Source organism: Lissotriton helveticus, chromosome 12 (genome assembly GCF_964261635.1).
Source record: "Lissotriton helveticus chromosome 12, aLisHel1.1, whole genome shotgun sequence".
Lineage (NCBI taxonomy): Eukaryota > Metazoa > Chordata > Amphibia > Caudata > Salamandridae > Lissotriton > Lissotriton helveticus.
This window is the reverse complement of record NC_136073.1, coordinates 82,203,839-82,226,733: the sequence shown is the minus strand read 5'-3', so window position 1 is coordinate 82,226,733 and position 22,895 is coordinate 82,203,839. Positions and strand designations below refer to the sequence as shown.

The window sequence follows — 22,895 nt, the reverse complement described above, 5'->3', positions numbered from 1 at the left end:
TCTTTGGAGAAAAAAAGAGAAAGCAGTGCAAAGAGACCTGTGTTCTGATATACTGTTTTCTGCATTAACATCAGCTATTGGTCGACCAAAAAGCAGCTTCCAGAAGGCATGGGTGCTCATTCCACCAAAGCAAAAATTGCTACCGCTGCATTAGCATGCAGTGTGTAAGTCTTGGGCATCTGCCAGGCTGCTAAGTGGGAGGCCCCACATGTTCACAAAGCACCACTGGCAGGGTGGCCTTGTCCAGAGGAATGGGCACTTCAGCTGTGCAGTCCTGCAGGATTTTCTGGTCTGAGCCATTCCACAGACCCAGGAACTGAGAAGGCACTGCTTTGGTACTTATTCAGAAGGTGAGGAATCTGTGGCTAGAATTCCCTATCACAAGAATGAGCTACTTACTTTTGGTAATGCCCTTTCTGGTAGAGATTCTATCTAAACACAGATTTCTCACTGACCCACCTTTCTTCCTGTTGTGGAGAATGAACTCATAATGTTCATTAATAAGATCTCAATTTAGAGATCTGCACACTATCATCTATACTACTATTATAAAGGAAGAACTTTGAGGCTTTGAGGCGGGTAAACTCGGGAACCACAGCGCCAATCCACACACCCGATACATCGTTGTAATCCTCAGGGTGTGCAGATGGACATAGGCTATATAAATTAAAAATAAATACGTTATTTAAAAAATATAAGTTAAAAAAAAAGTAGTCCCTTCAAAGTAGCGCCGGCCGCGACGTGCGTGCTTACATCAGGAGCGGCGTACATGAGTGCGAGGAGCGGCGGAGATCAGCGCGGGGAGGAGCGGCGGAGAACAGCGTGGGGAGGAGCAGTGACGAGGAGCGGCGGAGATCAGCGCGGGAAGGAGCAGTGACGAGCGGAGGAGCAGCGGACATGAGCGGGGGACAGGCGGTGAGGATCGGCGGGCAGGCAGTGAGGAGCGGCGGCAGGGAGGAGCAGTGAGCGGCGGATGAGGTAGGGCACCAAGTAAGCAGTGAGCAAAGTAAACGTAAGGGAGGAGCGGCGGCGGAGAGGAGCGGAGATCGAGCCACAGGTACCAAACGGAAAAAGAAACGTGTGCAGGTTACAAAAGCGTACAAAGTGGAGCGGTCAGCTGAAAGCTGAAATGACAATCGGGAGAAGGTAGCAAACAGGGCATTACAGGAGGAAAAAGTGACCTGGGCAGTGACGTGGGCAGGTACCAAACGGGGCATTACAGGAGGAAAAAGTGACGTGGTCAGTGACGTGGGCAGGTACCAAACGGGGCATTACAGGAGGAAAAAGAGACGTGTGCAGGTTACAAAAGCGTACAAAGTGGAGCGGTCAGCTTAAAGCTAAAATGACAATCGGGAGAAGGTACCAAACGGGGCATTACAGGAGGAAAAAGTGACGTGGGCAGGTTACAAAAGCGTACAAAGTAAACATAGAGGCATAATACTGCACAACGTCAGGGCGGGCGGGGGCCCTAAGCCATGATTGCTCCCGGACAACGTCGGGACGGGCTGCTAGTATTCTGATATATATGGGCTTCATGTCTGACAGTGCTAACAGAGATAAAAAAGAAAATTATATAAATGCACAGAGGTGGCACAGATATAGTGGCCTTGATGTTACATCATAGGTGCTACAGATTCAACAAGGAGCCTCACAATGTCACACACTGATCCACATGGGATTTGCTATATAAAATTCTATGGATCAAGTGTGGCACCTGATTACCAAAGGTAATTTACTTGTTCAACAGGAGTGTTTGGCCAGGAGTTTTTGTGTGGTTGGTGATGTGTGAAATGGAGAGTGTGTGTATGTGTTTGTGTTTGTGTATGTGAGATCTAAAATTGCAGAAGTAAAATATTCAGGCTGTGTGATAAACTATTCTAGAATGAGTTTTTTCTGGTGTGTTCATATCACTACGGCTAGATTGTGAGAAAGAAACATTTGGGATGTGTGACTAGGATTGTGTTTTTTTAAATATTTAAAATACATTTCTTTTTGGTACCATTAAAGTAATATGAAGCATAAAAACAGGTCAGCACACAATCTCATAAATTACATCTTCAAATCTATAAAAAAGGAAAACTCATATTCTGAAATGGTTGCTGTCTGTGCAGATTATTTCAATAAATCTGATGTTTCTTCAGACATTTTGAATATATTCTTTCTATGGTTGTTTCCTTCAAAACTGCTGTCAAACTCACATAATACACCGGCCATGTTTTTGGGAGACAAGTATGTGGAGAGCATCCAACTGACAAAAGTTCTCAGTCATCTCTTCTTTTTTCCCATTATTTCGAAACAGAGAATTCATGATTCTGCGAGGTGTAAGTTCTTCACTCATGCAGTGAAACTCTGCAAAATAAGTCATTCTTTTTGTACAGTCAGTTTCAAAAAGAAGGACTCTGCTCCACAAATTGTACCAGTCATTTTTGTCAGTAATTAATTTCCATTTAATTTTTTCTTCTAAGGTTAAAGGTTTCTCCTCCAAGCAATTTAAGTTCTGAAGCTTTTCCCGACACTCTTTAGTCTGTAAAGTTTTACTTGATTTATGTCTACCAACTTCACATTTTCAAAACTGAACTCAAAGATATCTTCTTCTGCGGATTAAGATTCTTCCTTATGCTCAAAGTCAAAGGACTGATCTTATCAACATCAACTCTAGTGCCAGTGTGATGTTGAAGATGTTGTACAAAAGGTTTAATCTAAACGGTACTTGCAGAAGTCCAATCTGACAGAACTGAAATATTCTCCTCGCACAGATCTGCATTTGGTGCCTTCAAATACATTTTATTAGAGTTTGGTTTCTTCTTTGCTTTTGACTTCACCTTATTTAGATTTGTCCACTAGTTATGTTTTTTCAAAATGAAGTAGGTGGTGTCAAAAACAATAAGTATCTTTCTTTCACATAGAAGACTCTGTAGTTTTGTCAACACTGGCAATTGAACTAATCTTGAAGAACCCTATAAACGGCTTCAGTAAATCTCAGACCACTTTTGTGATAAGCTCTATATCAGAAGCAAATTGAATTTCTGCAATATTGGAAGAGAAAGGCATAAAGGCATAACTGATAATAGGCAAGAATGCTGCTGGATCACTATTGATTAAATCAGAATAATTCCCATCTCTGGGATAATTTAGCAAATGAAGGTCTTGCTCTAACTGTCCGTAAATATCCCTTAAATACCCCTGTTTCCATTTTCCATATTTTAAAAGATTGCTTATATAAGTATGGATTTCTTCACCATTGGTTAGGATAACCCCTCAGGAACATGGGTAGTAGGCCTGAGTGCCTGAATCTCATCAAATGAGTGAATTAATGTTAACCTTAGATTAGAGGTACTTAGAGCTCATTGCCATCCCTCAGTAGGTCCTCGATTTAACAGCAGTGACACATATGTAGGAATCCATTTAGCTGAGTATGTTGAATTGTACGTTCTTATGGCACGCTGAATCACCTTGTCTATGTACTTTATCCATCTCAGAATGACAATTTGTCATTTATTTTTGTTGTTTCAGCTCTAAATTCTGTGAAATAGATACTAAGTGAGTAATTTAACCAGTTTACTGCACCGTTATTTTGGCGCATTGGGGCGTTCTAAGGAGTGGGCAGGGCCACGTCGGCCGTTGGCCTTTCGCAGCACCAGCCAGGTAGTGCTTGCGGCGGCCAAAGACTGACGGGAGCACGGAGGGGGTTGAAGTGTGGCTGCCTAGCCACCAAACTGCTATTGTGGCAAAGGTGCTGCTTTCACCCACCTGGCAGCAGCTGGGCTGGTCAAACTGAAACAAATAACACATCTAAGGTGCAAACTGCTTAGGTATAAAAAGGTAGTAGCAAGTCTTAACTAGTGGAAATACAAGTGGAGGCCCAGTAGGCATGTGCTGGACGTTTTCCCTCTTTGGGGACATTTTAAAGATGCATTGTCCATGACTGCAGTGTTGCAAAGGACTTTCTGTCCAGAAGGGGTGATGAAATGACCCTGGAAGACACCCTCAACTGGGTGGCCCCTTAAATACCATTGATGTGGGTGTAGTTCTGTGGAGAGTCTCGCTCTATCGCGGAGAAAACAGCTGTTTGTTGCCCTCCAAATTAGTAAGATGGTCTGAGAGGTGAGGGGAAGAGATTGTAGTATGGAATACCGAAGAGGGAATAACAACTTCACACAATATTATGACCTAATATCTAGGATCCAAAAAATTGAAAAGGTAAGTGCAAAGAGCTAGGTATAGATTTAACTTTTTTATCGTCACACCTGTTTACCTTTAGGATATATATTTTGTGAAGATATGTATATGTTCAGTTAAATATATAAATATATACATACTTACCTGTTTGGTCCTCATATTCTGGTGAAGATATTATTTGACCTCAATATTCTCTCCTTGATATTCTGAAACCACACCAGTGGAAGGGAATTTTGCCAATTTTTTACACAAATTCTTGTATTTCTGAATGAACACTAATTAAACTGTAGTGATTCTTACACTACCTTACCTGGGGGAATCTGTACAGACCTAGAATGTGTGCAAGAAGAATTGAGCGTGTAGATCCAGAATCTCCTATGATGGCAGCAGGAAACAATCCTCTCTGACACCGGAAGTTTGGAACTAGCTCATCTTGCCCTGAGAGAATCCATAGAGTTCCTTTGAGTGACCACTGAATCATATTGCAGGTGTCGTAGATCTGGAATCCTAGGGTGATGTTAGGTAAAATGGTGGAGCTGTTGTTAATCTCTTCAATGGCGAACACCATAGCCTGGATCCATTGATAATTCTGAACTGCAAACCTGGAAAAATTGTAAACCCAAAAGTTACAATACATCGAACACTGTAAGAGTGGAAAAATTTAAAATAAAACAATACTGTTTTTGGTCCATTTGTCATGTGTAATAATGCCGGTTGTAAATGCCATCATTTAAAAAAATATATATATATATATGATTCATACATGGAAATTATTTGTGGAGATTGTCATGTATTTATCACAATATATATGAAAATACATCCTTCACGTTTATATTGTATGAAAAAAGGATGAATGGGAGGTATGTGGAGAAAAATAGCAAGTTGTTAAAATTGGGAGACAGAAATCATTAAATAAATATTGTGATACAAATATATCATGATGCTGAAACATCGTTGTCAACAATATAATTTTCTCAGATACGTAATAGTGTTGATAAGAATATTGTTGTTACTATTATTTGCAATTTCTTTTTTATAAAAAATAAAATACAAAATATGATTTTTTTAGTTATTATATAAATTGTATGTGTTGCTATTGTGTGAATAATTAGTATACATTTTTTTAATGCATTTTTCAGGTTGAATTTATAAACACATTTTTAATATTTTATTAAAGTTACAAGTCCCATTGAAGCCCAACACCAAGCTCTTGTCTGTGGCTGACATCATCATAAGTATAATAGCAACAATGGGTATCATCTCAAATGAAACGAATGACATAAATCACACAATTCCTCCTCACCATGAGACCATTCCTGCTGCGCCAAACCACTTACCCCATATTTTAGTGCGTTTAGTCTGACATTTTTGCAACTCATTAGTTGGTGACTCTTGCTGGATACCCTAACCCACTCAACTTCTCCTTTTTTTATTTTTTTATTTTTGTATCTCAGGAAAGCATAAAATACAGTAAGTCAAAAACAAGCAATAGTTATCGTAGCAAATCATACATATATTACAGGGCACAGGAAAATCCACCTGTTCTATTGTTCAATGAGCGGGCTCCACGCTTGTGTGCCCCTTTACTTCATCATATGGCCTTTATATTTGTACAGCCCCATCTCAAAATTAAACACATAGAACAGTTTAGCATACCAAGCTTGATATAAAGGGGGATCCACATTCTTCCATTGTGTTGCAATCAATATACGGAGTGTTGCAGTTACCATAAAACAAAAACAAACATGAGTTGGTTCCAGCTGTACAGTTTCATCAAAGTTGGTGATAATGGAACTGGCTGTGAAATAGTTTTAAGAAAAAAAGATTCGACCCCCTGTTTTAATTTGTAAAGTTTAGTGCATTCAACATGTGCACCATGTCTTCAGGACCTTTTGCTCACCTTGGACAGTGGTCATTTTCCTGTTTCCCCCAGGCAAATAGTTTTGCCGGTGTAACATATAAACTGAAAACTGTTTTAAAATGTTGTGCTTTTAGATTAGCTGATAAAAACATAGTTTTAGTCAACCAAATGATCTACTTAGGTCAACATCCAGTTTGTCTGCCCTATTCGGTTTTGATTCTAGGTATGTCATCCACGTTGCCCACAAGCATGATAGAGTATATATCTTTAATCGAAGACTTTTTAAAAACCAGACGCTCTGACACTAAGGGTGGGATTGTCTCCGTTATTTGGACATATTTAAAAAGAGAACTGGATTCCACCCCGTATCTCTCCTGAAGTTCTGTAAATGAGATAACCCCATTCATATCGAGCATGTCGCCTATACTATTGATTTCTGCCTGTTCCCATCTTTTTCCCTTTACATCATATAATGGAGCAGGAAAACTTGATGCGCGCAGCAGAGATATGTATCTTTGTAACTTTGTAATTTCTAAGTGGTTGCACATTCTGTGCCAAAAGTTCCAGGCGGCTCTAAGATGCTTAAACTGTGCTTTTTTAAAGTAACTCCCCTCTAGCTGTTTCAAAAGGATTCCAGGTGGGATGTATGACGTTACAACGCATACTTTTACATCGCATGCCTTTACAACGCAGTATTTACAACGAATACCTTTACAACGCATAATGCTTTTGGGCGCTGGATAGTGAATAGTTTAATTTACTATTCCAACTCCAGTCCCCGTGGATAGTAGGGAAGGTGTTGGATAGTACATTAAACCTATTCCCTATCCTAGAGCGCCCCCCAGCGCAATGCGTTGTAATGGTTTGCGTTGTAAAAGTTGAGTCGTAAATGCACTGCGTGGTAAAAGTTGCGTTGTAAAGGTTGTTCACCTTCCAGGTGCTGCACCACCAATGGCCAATTCAAAAATAGATGGAGGGGTTTCCTACTGCCCTCCAGGGTTGGTTCTACCTTGTACTTTAGCTGCAGCATTATGGCCCAATAATATTATAGACGGTTAGGGACTGCCAGCCTCCTCTATCTTGCGGTAATGTCATATATGTCAAGGATCTCCTGATCTTTCTATAAATCCATATAAATTGTGAAAACATCCCATTTACATTCTTTAAAAAAGTATTTGCTGGTTCCAGTGGGATACATCAGAGTAAGTAAAAAACCTTGGGGAACATCGTCATTTTGATCACGTTGCTTCTTCCTATAATCGATAGGTGTAAGCTATCTATTCTCCTTAAATCTCTACTTATCTTCTCTATAAGAGGTGCCTCATTAATATCCCAAATGGAGTCGACCTCAGCCGAAATATCTATCCCAAGGTAGGCAGCGGTCTCAGTTTTGCATGGATCCTGGAAGGCCGTATTTTTAGTACACACTATCCTAGTCTTGTCTGTATTCAAGCCATACCCAGACTCCTTGCCAAATTCTAGGGCCAGCTCCTCAATCCTTGCTAATGCACCTGTTGGGTCAGGGGTGATGACAGCAATATCGTCAGCATGCGCTAACACCATGGTTTTAAACCCACAAACACTGTGCTTGTGGACGAGATCCTTCTACATCACACCTAGTGGTAACAATTCAAGAGAATACACCTGCCTGCCATTCCCCACCCTCTGCCCCTCTTTCATAACTCTTCTTTTCACGCTCTTGCACACGTCATATACTCTCTTCACAATTATAATATAATTACGCAGTTTTGTTAATAGTTCTGTTTTTACCTTCTTTAAGTTCTACAACTTTGGGGCATATTACCAAGCAATAGCGATAATTATCGCTATTGCTTGGTTAGAGACAAAATTTTACCGCTGAGCTGCGGCGAAAAGTCAGCGATATTCATGCATTACCGAGCTAATGCTCTTAGCAATGTTATCCACCTCCCATTGGATAACATGGCTAAGAACTGCTCAGGGCAGGTGTTAGCTTTTGGAGATATTCGCGCTTAGAGCGAATATCTCCAAAAGTTGGTAATAGGAGATAGCGATGTTAGCGACTGTTTCCAGTCGCTAACATCTTGGCACGCCCACTTTGCATGTCATTAGTGATAAATATCACTGACATGCAAAGTGGGGCCCAAGATGGTCGCTATCTCCTACTAGCTGTCACTAACTGGTGTTAGCGACAGCTAGGTAATAGGGAGATAATTTTATCTCCGCTTTCTTGGCTTTTAAAGCCAAAAAAGCGGAGATAAACCCCCTTGATAATATCCCCCTTTATACCTACACTTCTGTTCTTTAGACCTAGAATGCAATGCTAACTAATTCGTATAATTTGTGTAATGGCATTATTCATTTGTTTTGCTGACAATCTCCAGAACTGATCCAAAATGCACCTACACTTCGCTATGTTTTTTTATTTTGTAGTGTGCATGTGTCTTGCACCTTATATGTGTCTCCTCTTTACTTATGCCTTGACTACAAAACAATAAAAAAGTTTGAATTAAAAAAAAGTATTTATATCCTTAGAACCCACGTCGAATGTTTAATAAAACAAAGTATGCTACTTGTATAATCTGCCTCTGACCAAATACTGCTTTAAATTGCTTGAAGTAAGTCACATGTTGATGAAGCCAAGGACTCTTACTGAGAACTAAAGGAGCACCCATGGAAATAAAAGATGAAATAAAAGCCACCTTATCATGTGTCTGTCGGAGTGTGGATTAACTGGAGCCGTAAAGAACTGGTGGAAATGTGGGTCTCCAGTGAATTTAGCAGTCAGTGCCAAATTAGAATTCTGAACAGAGAGGATACCGTGACTGCTGCTGCCTTGACTGTAGGGTTGAGCTGGATGAGCTGGGAATGGGATGACTGGACTCGCCCACAGTGGGACAAATTTGGATCAGAAAGCGGAGTCATTAGATTCGCTCATTACGGGTCACATTTAAATCACCCTAAATATCAGGAAGGGCCGTGCCGTGAGCTTCAGGGCACCGGGTTTAGAACTCATGTTGAAGAGTTTCATTCCTGGCAGATTGTCAGGATTTGCAGGTGTGTGAAGGCAGTCTGCGTCCCTCCCCAGAATCTACCTTCTCCAGCGCGTGAGCAAGCACCAGCAGCAGAGCTAAAGTAACACCTAAAGGTGCCTAACATAGCTTGAAGTAGCGCTATGCACTACTTTGTTCGACTTTGCATCAAGGGGCATCCAGGGGCATACCATGGGTGGTACATGGGCACATTTCTATCTACTAAACTTGTGGACAAAGATTATCGCCCCAAAAACATATTCCTTCTAAATGCATGCCAAACGGTGGAGTGATGTTTAAATAGCTCCACCTTTTTTTATGTGTATTTTTGCTTCATTGTGCAATACATAGGCAATGTGGGTAAAGTACTAAAGGATAGTTTGTTTACTGGTTGGTTCCTCTTCTAGTACAACCTACAGCCTGACAAAATGGATACCCCCATGGCCCATGGAGCAAAGGTATGTGCCTTGGTGCATGGCAGTCTTCACTGCACCAGCATCTTAGTAGAAATAGCGATTTTCTGCTCTCATCCTTTTACGCAACACAGTACAACAACGTAGGTTGCTCTTCCAATTGGTCCAAAATGTAGCAAGTGTGCCCCACCATTCTCAATGCAACTTGAATTTCGCCTGCTCCCCCCATCGACAGTTTGCGTCAGAATAGTAATGCTTCCTTGCTGTTTTTTCTTAATGGTCATATGCTTTGATATGTCTGAGCAGTTAAGTATACAAGAATGTTGTTACTCACAAGTGGTCCTTTGCTTACGTTTGGCATGTGGCCGGCAGAGGTTCCTCTTGAAACGTGATATCTCCTTGCACCGCAGCAATGTGGGCTGGGAAGATCCCGCCAATCATGATATCTCCACCTCTTGAGAGTCCGCTGGCTTGGAGTGGGAGGAGCTGGCACCCGGACATGGTGCTTCTGGCAACAGAGACCATTATCAAAGAGCAGAAAAGCCAATACAGCGTACCTCCCAGGCAGAAGATATGTTTTATGAATATATTTAATATCATGCTCACAGGAGTGAGGACAAATGCCTTGTCAATTGCACTTTCAGCTTGGCCATCCATACTTTGTGCCATGTCTTCCATTAGAGGGGTAGTCTCTGTATTTAGCAGCAGGAGTCCCATTTATCAGTCTCACTTTGCTGTAAGCACTTCCAGTGATCCTGAAACCTACACTTCGCACCAAAATTAGCACAATATTTAAACAAATCATGTACATCAACAATACATCAAAAATTGGTGCACAAGCAGTAAAACAATATAAAACACGAACAAAAATAAAATGCATTGAAGTTAATCTATAATACCCTCATCTGTAGTTGGTTATCGCATACTCCATTTATTTGCCTGAAAAAGCACAATATAATGTTGTCCTCTGTTGAGTTGTGGGCACAAGTCTTAATGACATCTCTTTTAAAATATAGCTTAGAGATTTGGTCAAAAGGTTTATTCTTCTAACTCCCACTGTGCTGCAAATGCACACTCAGCTCTGTTAGACACTTTTATGAAAGCCAGAGCCCTGCAGAGAGGGTCAAGGAATGCACTGGGGGTGGTCGTAATTGTTGCACATCATGCACCAGTTCCAGGTGATTATTGCTGTTGTGGAAAGGAGCGCTCAATGCACAGAGCACACTCTAGTCAAAGGCCATCTGGGGAATTTATAAGCAGAGCAGCATCAGCTCCTTGACTCTGAATTATTTTGATTGAACTAGAGATAAGTTATTCTGAAATTGGCGAGTCAATAACTTTTAAGATTCTAAACATTTCCTACATCCCCCTCAACATACTCCCACAATCTTCAATTTGGGAATCATACTTAGGGATAATTCCTCTACAGGTCCTGAGATTCACAATCAAGGCTGGGAAACAGTACTTTTGGGAACAGTTGGTTCACACTTTTTCTGGTTGCTTCTGATAGAGCGCGCGAGGTCACCCAGCCAATGATTCCGCCGTTTCCGGCTTCAGGGCCCATATACTTTCAATTCACACTATTCATTGACAGGGCGACTTCACGGGCTGCTACCAATTGTGTGTGTTCCCTACTGTTATTACTCAGAGTACCCGACTTACCATCCACCGACACGGGTACCTATGACCTCAACGGATCAGGAGCCTAGCTGTAAAAGGAAAGGCAGCAAATGCAAATTCAAATGACATTCAATATTGTTTGTAAATGACCACGGACAACTGGAAGTTTTAAAATGTTTATCTAAAGTTCGTTTTCATCAAGCATTAAACTTACAAGAATAAGGCAATCAATAACCAAGATAATGAATAGTACATAACTATAGAGAAATAAGGTCAGGGTAACCATTTAAATGCATTTATGAGATAAAGAGAGAATACTATGCATTCAAGGCAAGGAGTTTTCAGACAGTTTAAGTAAGGCCGTTCTAGACCATATCAGAAAATGACAAACTGCAATGCAAAATATGATTTCCAAAAGATAGGATAGCATAGGAACAATTTAAAATTATATGCAATTGACTTTATGATTCAAATAGTTTGCGGCAAAAGCATGGAAAAATCAACATGTGCAAAGGTGTGTCTTTATTTAAGCAAAAGACTGAAATATAGAAAGGTGCAAGTTTTAAAGAACTTAGAGCGGTATTTACCTAGACTGGTGTAGAAACCAAACCCTGGCCACGGGTCAGTTAAGGACAGGAAACCCTCAAGGAAGGATACCCCTCAAAGGACAGCAGGTGCAGAATGGACACCCAGGACAGGACAGGATACCCTCAGATTATGAATCAGGACAGGACCTCAGGACAGGACAGCAAACCCTCAGGACAGGACCGCTCAGGACAGGACCGCTCAGGACAGGACCGCACCCGCAGTTTGGAAGCAACGCCTGCGTTCCACCCTCTCTGCAGTTATCGATCAAGACCCCGATTGGGTCAGCGAACTCCCAGCAAAGTGCTTCGCCAGCACTTTAAGGTTCAGTAGAACCTTAGTCTATGGTCAATTTCGGACAGAGTGCTCCGCAGCGCTCTGTATCTTCAGTCACCTATTGAGTATGATGGGTCAGTGACAGGTCAGCTAAACCAGACAAGTCGGACAAATTCCCTAGGTGAACGCAGGGTAGATATACAATTTGGGGACAGGGTACCACCCCCCAAATGTTGCAGAGTGTCAGAATCCCCAATTTCGATTGGTCCTAAGGTAGGATTTGGGTAATACACCAATCATAACACACTATTTGGATGTTTCATTTACATATCTGGGTACCGCCTAGCGAGATCGGGGTTCCCATGAGAAACTGCATAGAAATACAATAGATATATTACATTGTTTCGGAAAAAGAACATGTGATTCCGTCCTGCTAGGGTTGCAGGTCAGTTCTCAGGAGCATCTTGCCCATCACTGCCAACTGGCGGTGTTCCATCAGCCAAGGTTGTCGGTGCCCCAGAAAGTCGCACATGCGTAGAAGGGACCTCCAAGATGGCTTTTGGTGCAGTTAGACCCCCATTCCCCGCGGTACATGAAAAGTAAGCGAAAACAAATTAATACATAAAAATAACATTATGAAAACACATCATTTGGTTTTGAACTTTCAACTTATCACTACAAATTATACTTATGCAGTCTAAATATTAGCTACATATAACAGGCACAAGAGCAGTGGCACGAGCAGTACCACGTTACTGGCAAGGCTATGTATTACGCATGCGCATAAATTTCCCTCCACTTCTGCAGACCCGTCAGGACACGTGAGTGTGACTGACGCATGCGCAATAACTAAATACAAGCGGCGGCCATATTTTACGGACAAGGATTAAATGCATTAGGAATACACATAGGCAAGCTTCATAAATTTTGCTTAAACTAAATATAACGTTAGTAAGACGTACACTTATTACCTTGTTACACATTAACGAGGTTCATGAATACAGCAAGTCGCAAAATATGCGAAGCTTTGCTTCATCAATCCCCTCTTTGATGATATTTACTATCATCACAGAATTTAATGAAACCAGATGCCAACTTTCTTTCACACTTTGTACAACTCTATCTCTTCCAGCAATTTCTCCAGTTTCTCCCTTTCAGTTTTGGTAGGGTGAGAATTCTTCACCTTTTTATAGATCTGATTATTCACTTCCTCCAATTCGAGCTCATCCACACTTCGTTTCACCCCTCTTGCATTCACTTCATGCTTTCTGGTGTGCTTACGGCATTTGCAACAGACAAATATGAAAAATAGAATGAGACCTATAATTCCAATTGGCATCAGTACTTTAAACAATAAGCCTTTACCTATACTAGCAAACCAATGACCTACATTTGAGAGACCATCTACCAGTCTCTTCCAGGCACTATCAACCTCGAGTGGTCTGAGTTCCTTTGCCAAATTAGTAATGTTTCTCACATATCTTTTGAGCTGCACACTTTTGTCCGGAATATAAGTGCAACAATGTTGCGCCTTCAACATCCGGCAGACTCCGCCCTCTTTCGCCAATAAGGTATCAAGAGCAAGTCGATTCTGCAAAACCATTGATCTGATCGCAACCATTTCGGTATTGACCAGCAGAAATCCATGAGCTGTCTCAGTCGACAACACATCCACTATAGTGGACAATTTGCAAATTCTGTGAGTGTTCAGAACCACTCCCACTCCAGGTATCAGTGCACTGAAAATACTACCCATTATTTCACCTATGCTTTCTCTTTTACTACGCACTAAGCCATTAGTATTTTCACTGCTTCCAGCAACTCCATTCACATGGTATATTTTCGGGAAGACAATGCCAAAATAGCAACTTCCATACCAGTGATCCGGCAATTTGAAATAAGCCTTGTCCCCACAAATATAATAAATTCCAGGAAACACAGGCTCTGACCCATTTTTGAAACCCCAACCTCCAATTACCTTGTAATTATGTTCGCATTCACTGGAACCAATGAAAATGTTATTATAATAGCTAGTCTTCTCGCGGTGAAGACATAGCTTGCCTTTCTTTTCAAAATCCAGCAACAGAGCAGGACCCGCCCCACCAGTTGAGGTGCCTTCCATGTTCTCTGCCCACTTTGGCTTTTTCTGACTTTCGTCATTAGCCTTCTTTTGTATTTTAATTCTCCTTTTCTCTGCCATGTTTAGGAACATCTTTTCCTGCTCATGCAAAGAACAAGTCAAGTTATCTCTGTGTGCGTCAGCTATGTCGATATTACCTATGGTTAGGAAGTAATCTCCCATGTATCGTATTGCGTCACTTTTGGTATGTACAGGATTCAAGTTCCCACGTATAGGAAGCTCAGAAAAGATCACGTCATTATTAGAGTAATAGTACTGTAACGGTCCTCTTTTGTAAAATAAACTAGCTAAAATGCTACAGGAGATTCCGTATGTCAGCGGTAAGTGATGGTATGTCACGCCTTCAGCTACAGAAGTAGGTAGCTTCATGCAGACATAGCAATCTTCAATTTCCATAGTCTCTACATAGTGTATTAATAAGTTTGCGAAAACATTTAAGCGTGTCCTGTTTTTAATTCTATGATAATGTAGTTCTCCCTCATCTGATGCTTCTAAGTCTTGTTTTGTTTGTCTCAGTGCTCTCTCATGTCTAGCTACACTCTGTGTTGTCAGCTCTTCACTGTCAGTATTTACAATTTCAGTAGGGACAATATTAGTATCTTTGCTTACAGCAAAGGGAATGAAAATTGTTAGTCCTATCCAGAGTAATATCAGGACAACTATACTACAGACACATACCTTGCAGCAAGTTTTGCAACCGCTGCGACTAGGTCTACCATTCACGTTTGAATCAGACATTTTGGCTTCAGAAGAAGTTTCTCAACCCCTCTTTGTGTCTCTACACAAGTATCTTACTTTGTGCAAATTCACGGTGGCTCTTCTTCCTCTTCGTCAGAGTACTCAGGGACGGGCTCTCCGTCGCTTACGTCAGTGATATCGAGATCTTCAAGTTCTTCTAACACAAGTGTCCATTCAGGTGACTTGTACTTTTTGTTTTGTCTCTTTATCCGATCACTCCTTCTTTTGGAAGTGTCTTCTGGTTGTTCTGCTATGCGAGCACTTCTCCTTTCTTCTGCACGTTTTTCTTCTACTGTTTTTATTCTCAGTCTCAATTTCTTTATGTATCTAGGCTCCAGATGCTTTCTTTTCTTAAGTCTTTTTGTTGGCACTTGGACTTCGTTTTCTTCTTTTGCCCTCTTACTTTCATTAGCTTGTGGCAATTCTGCTTCAGTTTCTTCTTCTTCTATCTGACAAATTCCAGGGCTAGCATCTGTTTCTTCTGCCTGGGTACTAATCTGGCCTTGTTCAGGTAAATTGTGTGTTTGCTCTTCAAGTGTCTTTGACTCTGTTTCCTGAACACGTTCTTCTAATTCTATCTGATCCTGTTCAAGCACTTCGATCTCTGGACTTTCTTCTGCTCGAACTATTACACTATGTCTAGTCTGTCCCTTCCCGATATCAGGTGTCAGTGGAGGAGTATCAATCACTTGTTCTGTATTCCTCTCTTGTTCAGGATCCTTCACTTGTTCAGTATCGGGCACCGGCTCTGCAGCATTCACTTGTTCTGTATCAACCACGTGCTCTGTCCCTGTCTGACCTTCTCCTTCCTCAGTTTTGATGTGAATCTCAGGAGTCTGAGGTTCTTCGCCTGTGCCTTGCTTTTCCTCTCTAGTCCACTCTCTACCTTCCCAAAGTCGTTCACTTGTTCGAATGGGGTCTTCGGTAAGATCAATCAAGGGAATCCACTCTTCTGGCCATATGCTCGGCAGCTCGTCTTCAGCTACTTCTGGCTCACCTTCCTTTACCCCTTCAGCAGGCTGGGCTCCTGGTAGTTCGTTATCAACTATTCTTGGGCCAACGTCTGCTGATTCTGCAGCTCGACTGGTACTGGGCTGTACGTCGTCAGCTACTTCTGGTCTGGCTCCTGCAGAGTCCTCTGCTGGACGCCCTTCTGCTTCAGGCACTTCGTCTGGTGGTACCTTCTGGGTGTGGCTGGCGTGTATCCAACGCGGAACCCCTGCACACTTGACTGCTGTGGTAGTAACCAGAATCACCTGACGTTTTTCTCCCCACCTTGGCTCCAGGCAGCTCTTCCGAGTATGCTTCTTTATCTTCACCCAGTCCCCCGGGACCAGTTTGTGGAGAGGAGTCGTTGGATTGAGGATGGCGTCTTCTCCGATCTGGCGAGAGATAGAACGCACTTGGTCACCCAATCTCTTGCAGTATTCAAGCACCAAATCATCAGTAATACTCAACAGTTTGCTTCCTGGCACCCATGCTTGTCTCATCACTCTTCCCATAATGATTTCATGGGGACTTAGGCCTGTCTTGCGATCAGGAATACTTCTGAGTCCCATCAGGACCAGGGGCAGGGCCTTCACCCAAGTCATGCCAGTTGCATCACCCAGTTTTGCTAGTCTGTTTTTGATAGTTCCATTTACTTGTTCCACTATTCCAGAAGCCTCTGGACGGTATGCACAGTGAAGCTTTTGTGAGATTCCAAAGGCTTTACAGAGTTCGTCGATCACCTCATTCTGAAAATGTCGGCCTCTATCTGATTCAATAGTGACTGGAACCCCGAACCTAGGTATCAGTTCTTTTAGTAAACACTTAGCTACTGTTATTGCATCATTTTGGGGAGTAGGGAAAGCTTCCACCCACTTTGAAAATAAACAGACCATGACAAGGACATATCGCTTCCCTTCACACCGGGGCATGGTGATGAAGTCAATCTGTATTCGTACAAAGGGACCCCCTGACCTCCCAATTTTCCCCAATTCAACCATTGTTTTCTTTCCTGGGTTCATCCTTTGACATGACAGGCACCTCTGGCAGAGGGACTCTGCTACTTTCCTGAACTTTTTACTGTACCAAGTCTGTTGGAACACTAGAATTATGGCGTCCCTACCAATGTGTGATCCTTCATGTATCAATCTCGCCATTGTGCTAAGTAAGTGTCTAGGTAACACAGGCATACCAGTTGGGCCCAGAATGACACCATCCACACGTCTTGGTCTACACCCATCTTCCTTCCACTTCTCTCTTTCTTGCCAAGGTGCCGCCTGCTGCCACTCTTTCACTTCATCCCATGTAGGCACTTCTTCAAACACCTGAAGTTGGCAGCTGGTTCCTGGCCCCCCTCGTTTTGGATTTACGATATACCGATCTCTGGCGCACCATTGGGCCACTCGGTCAGCATAATCGTTTCCCAGCGATACTTTGTCCATGCTCTTCTTATGAGCAGCACATTTTACCACTGCCAGTTCCTTTGGTAACTGGATTGCCTCTAAAAGGTCTTGAACAACCTTTCCATTTCGAATAGGGGTACCTGATGAAGTCAGGAACTCCCTCTGTAGCCACAACTGGCCGAAGTCATGCACAACCCCATAACAGTACTGACTGTCAGTATACACTGTTATGCGCAGGTTCTTCCCAATTTGGCAAGCTTTTATCATAGCAATCAATTCGGCTACTTGTGCAGACTTGATATGATACAGGTAACCTGCTTCCTCAATTTTCTCCAAGGAGACTACCGCATAGGCAGCACTCAGGCCTCCTTGTTCATGCCTTAGACATGAACCATCTACAAATAATTCTTTGTCATGCTCAGGCAATGGCGTTTCTTTTATCTCTGGGCGTGGCTTGGTGTTGAATTCTGTTAGATCAATACAATCATGTTCATCATCCACCCCCCCTTCCATATCTTTTGGGTCGGGAAGTAAGGTGGCTGGGTTCAGAATACTGCACCTAACAATGTTTACATTTGCAGCACCCACAAGAATCCTCTCATATTTAGTCAGCCGACTAGGGGTGAGATACTGAGTTTTTGTTCTGGTCATCAAAATTACCACTCCATGTGAGACATACACAGTTACCGGATGTCCCATGACAATGGACTCACTCTGCTCTAAACTTGCGCAGGTAGCAGCTACTGCTTTCAGACAACCTGGTAATCCAGCAGCCACTGGATCCAGGGTGGCAGAGAAATATGCCACAGGCCTTCTCGTTGTGCCATGATCTTGTGTCAGGACCGACAATGCACAATTATCACGAGTGTCACAGAACAGGGCAAATTCTTTGAAATAGTCTGGCATTCCCAATGCAGGGGCTGTACACAGACAATCTCGCAGTTTCGTGAAGGCTGTTAAGCTTTCATCATCCCATTCTACAACATCTGGAGTTCCTCTCTTGGTCATTTTTATCAAGGGCCTAGCTAGGACTGCAAATCCCAGAATCCACTGCCTGCAGTATCCTATCACACCCAGGAACATTCTGATCTCTTTCTGAGTACGAGGTAACTGCATCTTTTGTATTATTCTCACTCTTTCTGACGTCACTTTCCTGACCCCTTTCTCTATCTGGTGCCCCAGATATTTCACTGATTTTGCACAGAACTGTAATTTGTCAGGGGCCACTTTATGTCCCTTCTCACTCAGGTGGTTCAGTAGGGCAATGGTGTCAATCACACAATCCCTATGACTTTTAGACGCCACCAAGAGGTCGTCTATGTATTGTACTAAGACAGATTTCCCAGGTAAGACCAAAGTTTCCAAAATTTTTTTCAAGATCTGATTAAAGATAGAGGGGCTCTCTGTGTACCCTTGAGGGACCCTGTTCCAGCAATACACGTGACCATTGAAGGCAAATGAGAAAAGAAATTTGCTATCTGGATGCAAAGGAATGGAAAAGAATGCATGACATAGGTCTATCACAGTGAACCATTCAGCATCCCAAGGAATCTGATACAGAATCACTGCTGGATTCGGGACAATAGGGCAGCAGGGGATCACTATCTTGTTGATTTTTCGTAAATCCTGCACTACTCTGTACTTGCCACTAGGCTTTTTAATGCCCATAATCGGGGAGTTACATGGGCTACTCATTACTTCCTGTATGATGTTTCCTTCTAGCAATTTCTGTATTTCCAGAGTAACACCAGCTTTCACTTCTGCATTCATTCTGTAGGGTTTAGTATTGGGGTATACTGCATTGTCCTTGATGGCTATCTGTATGGGGTCCACATTTTTCATTAACCCTACATCTTTCCCAGTAAAGTCCCACACCTCTGGCTTCACTGCTTCTTGGAGTTCTTTGGGTAAATCCTGCATGGCCATTCGTTTAATTTCCGAGTCAGGGCGGACTAACATTATTTTATAAATGCCGTCTTCATCTGGGGTCTGAATTTCAACACCCTTTGGTGTGCAAAAGATGGTACAGTTCATTTTGCACAGCAAATCACGTCCCAGCAAGTTCACTGGACTGGTGTCGCAAACGACAAATCTATGCATTTCCTTAAAGTTTCCAATTGAGATCTCCATGGGCTTGGTAACAGGAGTACTAATCAATTGATTAGATACACCCACTACTTGGATGGCTTCTCCCGAGAGGGGTAGGTTTGGAACGTCCACTGTTCTCACAGTAGAACGGGTAGCGCCAGTGTCCAACAGAAAGGTGACGTCATTTCCATCAACCTTTCCTTCAATGTATGGTCCGGACTGGTCTACCGGCAAGGAGGCGCCAAGTACGCACTCCTCGTCCTCCCCTCTCAGGCCCCGTCAGTACTGGTCATCACAAAGGAAGGTATCATTTAAAAGATACTGCGAAGTTGCTGCATTTCTGTTCTCATTGCTTTCCCAGACTTCTATCTCATCTCCCTCTGTTTGTTTTCCCTTGTATACCTGCTTTGGTGTGCGGGGCACCTGCACTGTCTTTACCTGTGGTTGAGTCTTTCTTGGTCTTTCTTTCTGCGTCTGTGGAGTTAAATCAGGTGTTTTGGGGTTATCATCCGGCAAGTAAGGACACTCGTTACACCAGTGTCCAATTTCGCCGCACTGATGGCAAGGAAATTTCTTCATAGCCTCCTCCCTGCTCATTCTTGGCCGGGGCTTACTACCTCCCCCACCCCCAGGACCTTCGTTCTTAGCATTTTTGACCATTGTACTCAACTGCTTTTCCTGCTGTTCTGCGAGCTTCACCTGAGCCCACATCACTTTCTCCTTGAGAGCCTTTTTCTTTTCTGCCATCTCGTCCTCGCAGTACTTTGCGTACCGCAGGACCTCGTCTACCTTTTTGGTATGCCAACAGATTTTATTATCTTTTATCCACTGACAAATTTCAGGTCTTAAACCGTTTACAAACCTGTAAATGAAATGCGTCATGTCCTTCATCTCGATGTTATCTATACCACTGTATGTTTTAAACACCTGCAACAGCCTTTCATAATAGGAGTGCACTGTCTCCTCTCTTTCCTGCGTTGTTCTATCTATCCTAGTCCAATTAGTTTCCTTTGCTGGCACCTTTTCTTTCAAGTGCTGAATTACCTGCTCATACTTTCTCATGACTTCCTTCGAAGGTTCCCCTGTTTCTTTATCTCTTGTGTACTCCTCACTAGGCCAGGCTATGGCTATTTTACACTCGGTCCATAGATCGACCGGGACCACAATATCGAAAAACCCATCCAGGTCTTTCCACAGGCATTTTTGCACCTTTACGAACCTTTCCACTTGCCGGTACCATTCAACCGGCTTCTCGCGCAGTTTCGGGAAATCGTTAGTAAAGGACACAATATCCTGTCTGGACCATGGAACGTGCACATACCTCCCACCTGGTACCTCACGCAGGGGGCATAATGTTTCAGGCTTGTCTACTTCTCTTAAAGGGAACTCAGGGGTAGCTTGTCTGGATCGAGCCTCATCTTTCTTTCTTGCCCACCTGCTTCTCCACCTTTCCACATCTCCCCATTTTTGCAAAACTGCAAGCAATTCTTTAATCTGCACCTTCTTCCCTGACACATTCAGGTTTTCTAAATCCTTGTCTGAGAATTCAGCTCTGTAAGGCTTTTGTAAGGGCTTGGATCTTGAAATATCTACCCCCATACTAGCTGCGGTGTCTGTCAGCTTTTCGTGGAGCACCCTGGTACTTCTGGTAAGGCTTTTACACATGAACAGCAATTCTTCTTCAGAATAGGTGTTTAATCTGTCTAACCCCACATTTCCTGCCATCAATTCCTCTATTTCTACCCTCAGCTTGTAGAGGTCTAAAGGTTTCGTTTGCGGAGCCTGTTTTTCTAAATCACGACTCCAACTTTCAATCTCTTCCGGAGTTACCAAGGAAACACTCCTAGTCCCTGTTGCTGATTCTAATTTAATTTCTTTCGCATCAAAAGGATTATGCCTCTTCTGCACTCCCTTTCCGGTCTGTTTGTTTGGTAGATCCAAGAACACCACTTCGGACTCGCACTCACTGGACTGATCGTCTATCAGTAGGGGCTCTTGCCTCGGCGGGGCCATTATCGGGTTCATAACTGGAGGGTTCGAACTTCCTTGACTATTCCCATACAACGGGACTACTGGTCCGATCGTTACCGGAATAGTCAAAGCTTCAGGACTGGTATTTAACTGGGAGATTTTCTGAATTATTTCTGTTCTCTGTCTAGCTAGGGCCTCTTGCTCCCTTTCATCTAGTACTCTTCCTAATGTCCGGTCAGGTATCATCTGTGGGGTCAGGTGAGGGGTAAGACTCGGGGCAGTAGGATGCGTTTCACTTGGTCCTCCGCCATAATTTGGTTTTGGGAATAAAGTTCCTGTGCCAAATGACCTACGCTCTTCCCCATATGGAGGCTGTAAAAAGGGTACTCCTGAACTTACTGGCTTTTGTTCGTTTTCATACAGAGGTCTGGGAAAAAATTTTCTTTCACGGGAATATTTTTCCTCTGAGCTCTCGGGCATTCTAGGATATATATTACGTACCTCTGCGGGTCCGGGGTTCTCAAAATAGGGCAACACCTGGCCACCTCCCCCCCTACATAGGGATCTGTCTTCCTCCTTAATAGATGGACGCTGGAGATTCTCTCCTGCACTGGAAGGTCGGGCTCCCTCATTATAAGGGGGCGGACTTCTCGTAAAGATGTCATCTAACAATTCATCGTCTGACTCTCCAAGGGCTCCCCAATGCTTACACTTTTCTGTCCTTTTCTCTCCCCCCGAAGGGGTACATGCTGGCATCATGGGAAACAGACCCTCCACAATCATGCTCTGTCTCCACTGTTTCATCCTCTTGTCCCTAGTCTCCTGTTTCAGCCTTGGGTACCACTTGGTCAGACCTTTGTCCATTCGGGGTTTCTCTCTTTCAAAAGCCTCAATCTCCCATTCCTCTAATGCCTCATACTTCGTTAGTCTCGGTCTGGGATGCAATTCATTCATTCGGGTTCTCAAATTGAATAAAATCCTACCATTGAAGGTACCGTCTAACGGAAAAGCCAATACTCCGTCATCTTTTGTGTACCTTACCCAATTCTCCAACCACACACAGGTGTTGTACCCTCGGTCAAACATCATGAATGAGGCAGGAGTATTCGGTGGCGGGATAGTAACGCCCTCTCTAGATTTAATCGGTTTGTCCGTTTTGAAATAATTCTATACCCTATTTACAAGGGACATCTTTCTCTTAGCTCCGTACATAATATCGTATCTATTAGCTTTCCACTGATCCCTTTCAAACCCTTGGTTTCTTGGATCGGGTCTAGTCTCTGGACAATACGAGTGCCACATACGATTTTTACGCTTAACTCTGTTTACAAATTCACCTCCAATCAAAAACGCGTCTTGCAATTCCGTGCGACCAATGAGGTGCACGCGTTCAAGTATTTTCGGCCAATGGGTGCGCGGCCCCTTCGTGAGACTGTTCTCACGCTCCGGCGCTTCACCCCTCCTTCACAATTCCAGCCCCGCTACCCGCCCGCTGCTTCTACCAATCCCAGCGCGGCATGGAGTGACGTCAGAGGCGCTTCGCGACTGACTCCCTCCCTTCACAAGGTAACGGAAACTTTCTTTCCTTTTAAAGTGCTCAGTGCTTGGTTATTTTACAACAAA

The 22,895-nt window shown here is 43.0% G+C and overlaps 1 pseudogene; it reads right to left on the bottom strand.

The window, feature by feature from the left end:
• Positions 1-2,194: 2,194 nt before the first annotated feature.
• Positions 2,195-3,193, bottom strand: LOC144797873 (centrosomal protein of 44 kDa-like; annotated as a pseudogene).
• Positions 3,194-22,895: the final 19,702 nt, after the last annotated feature.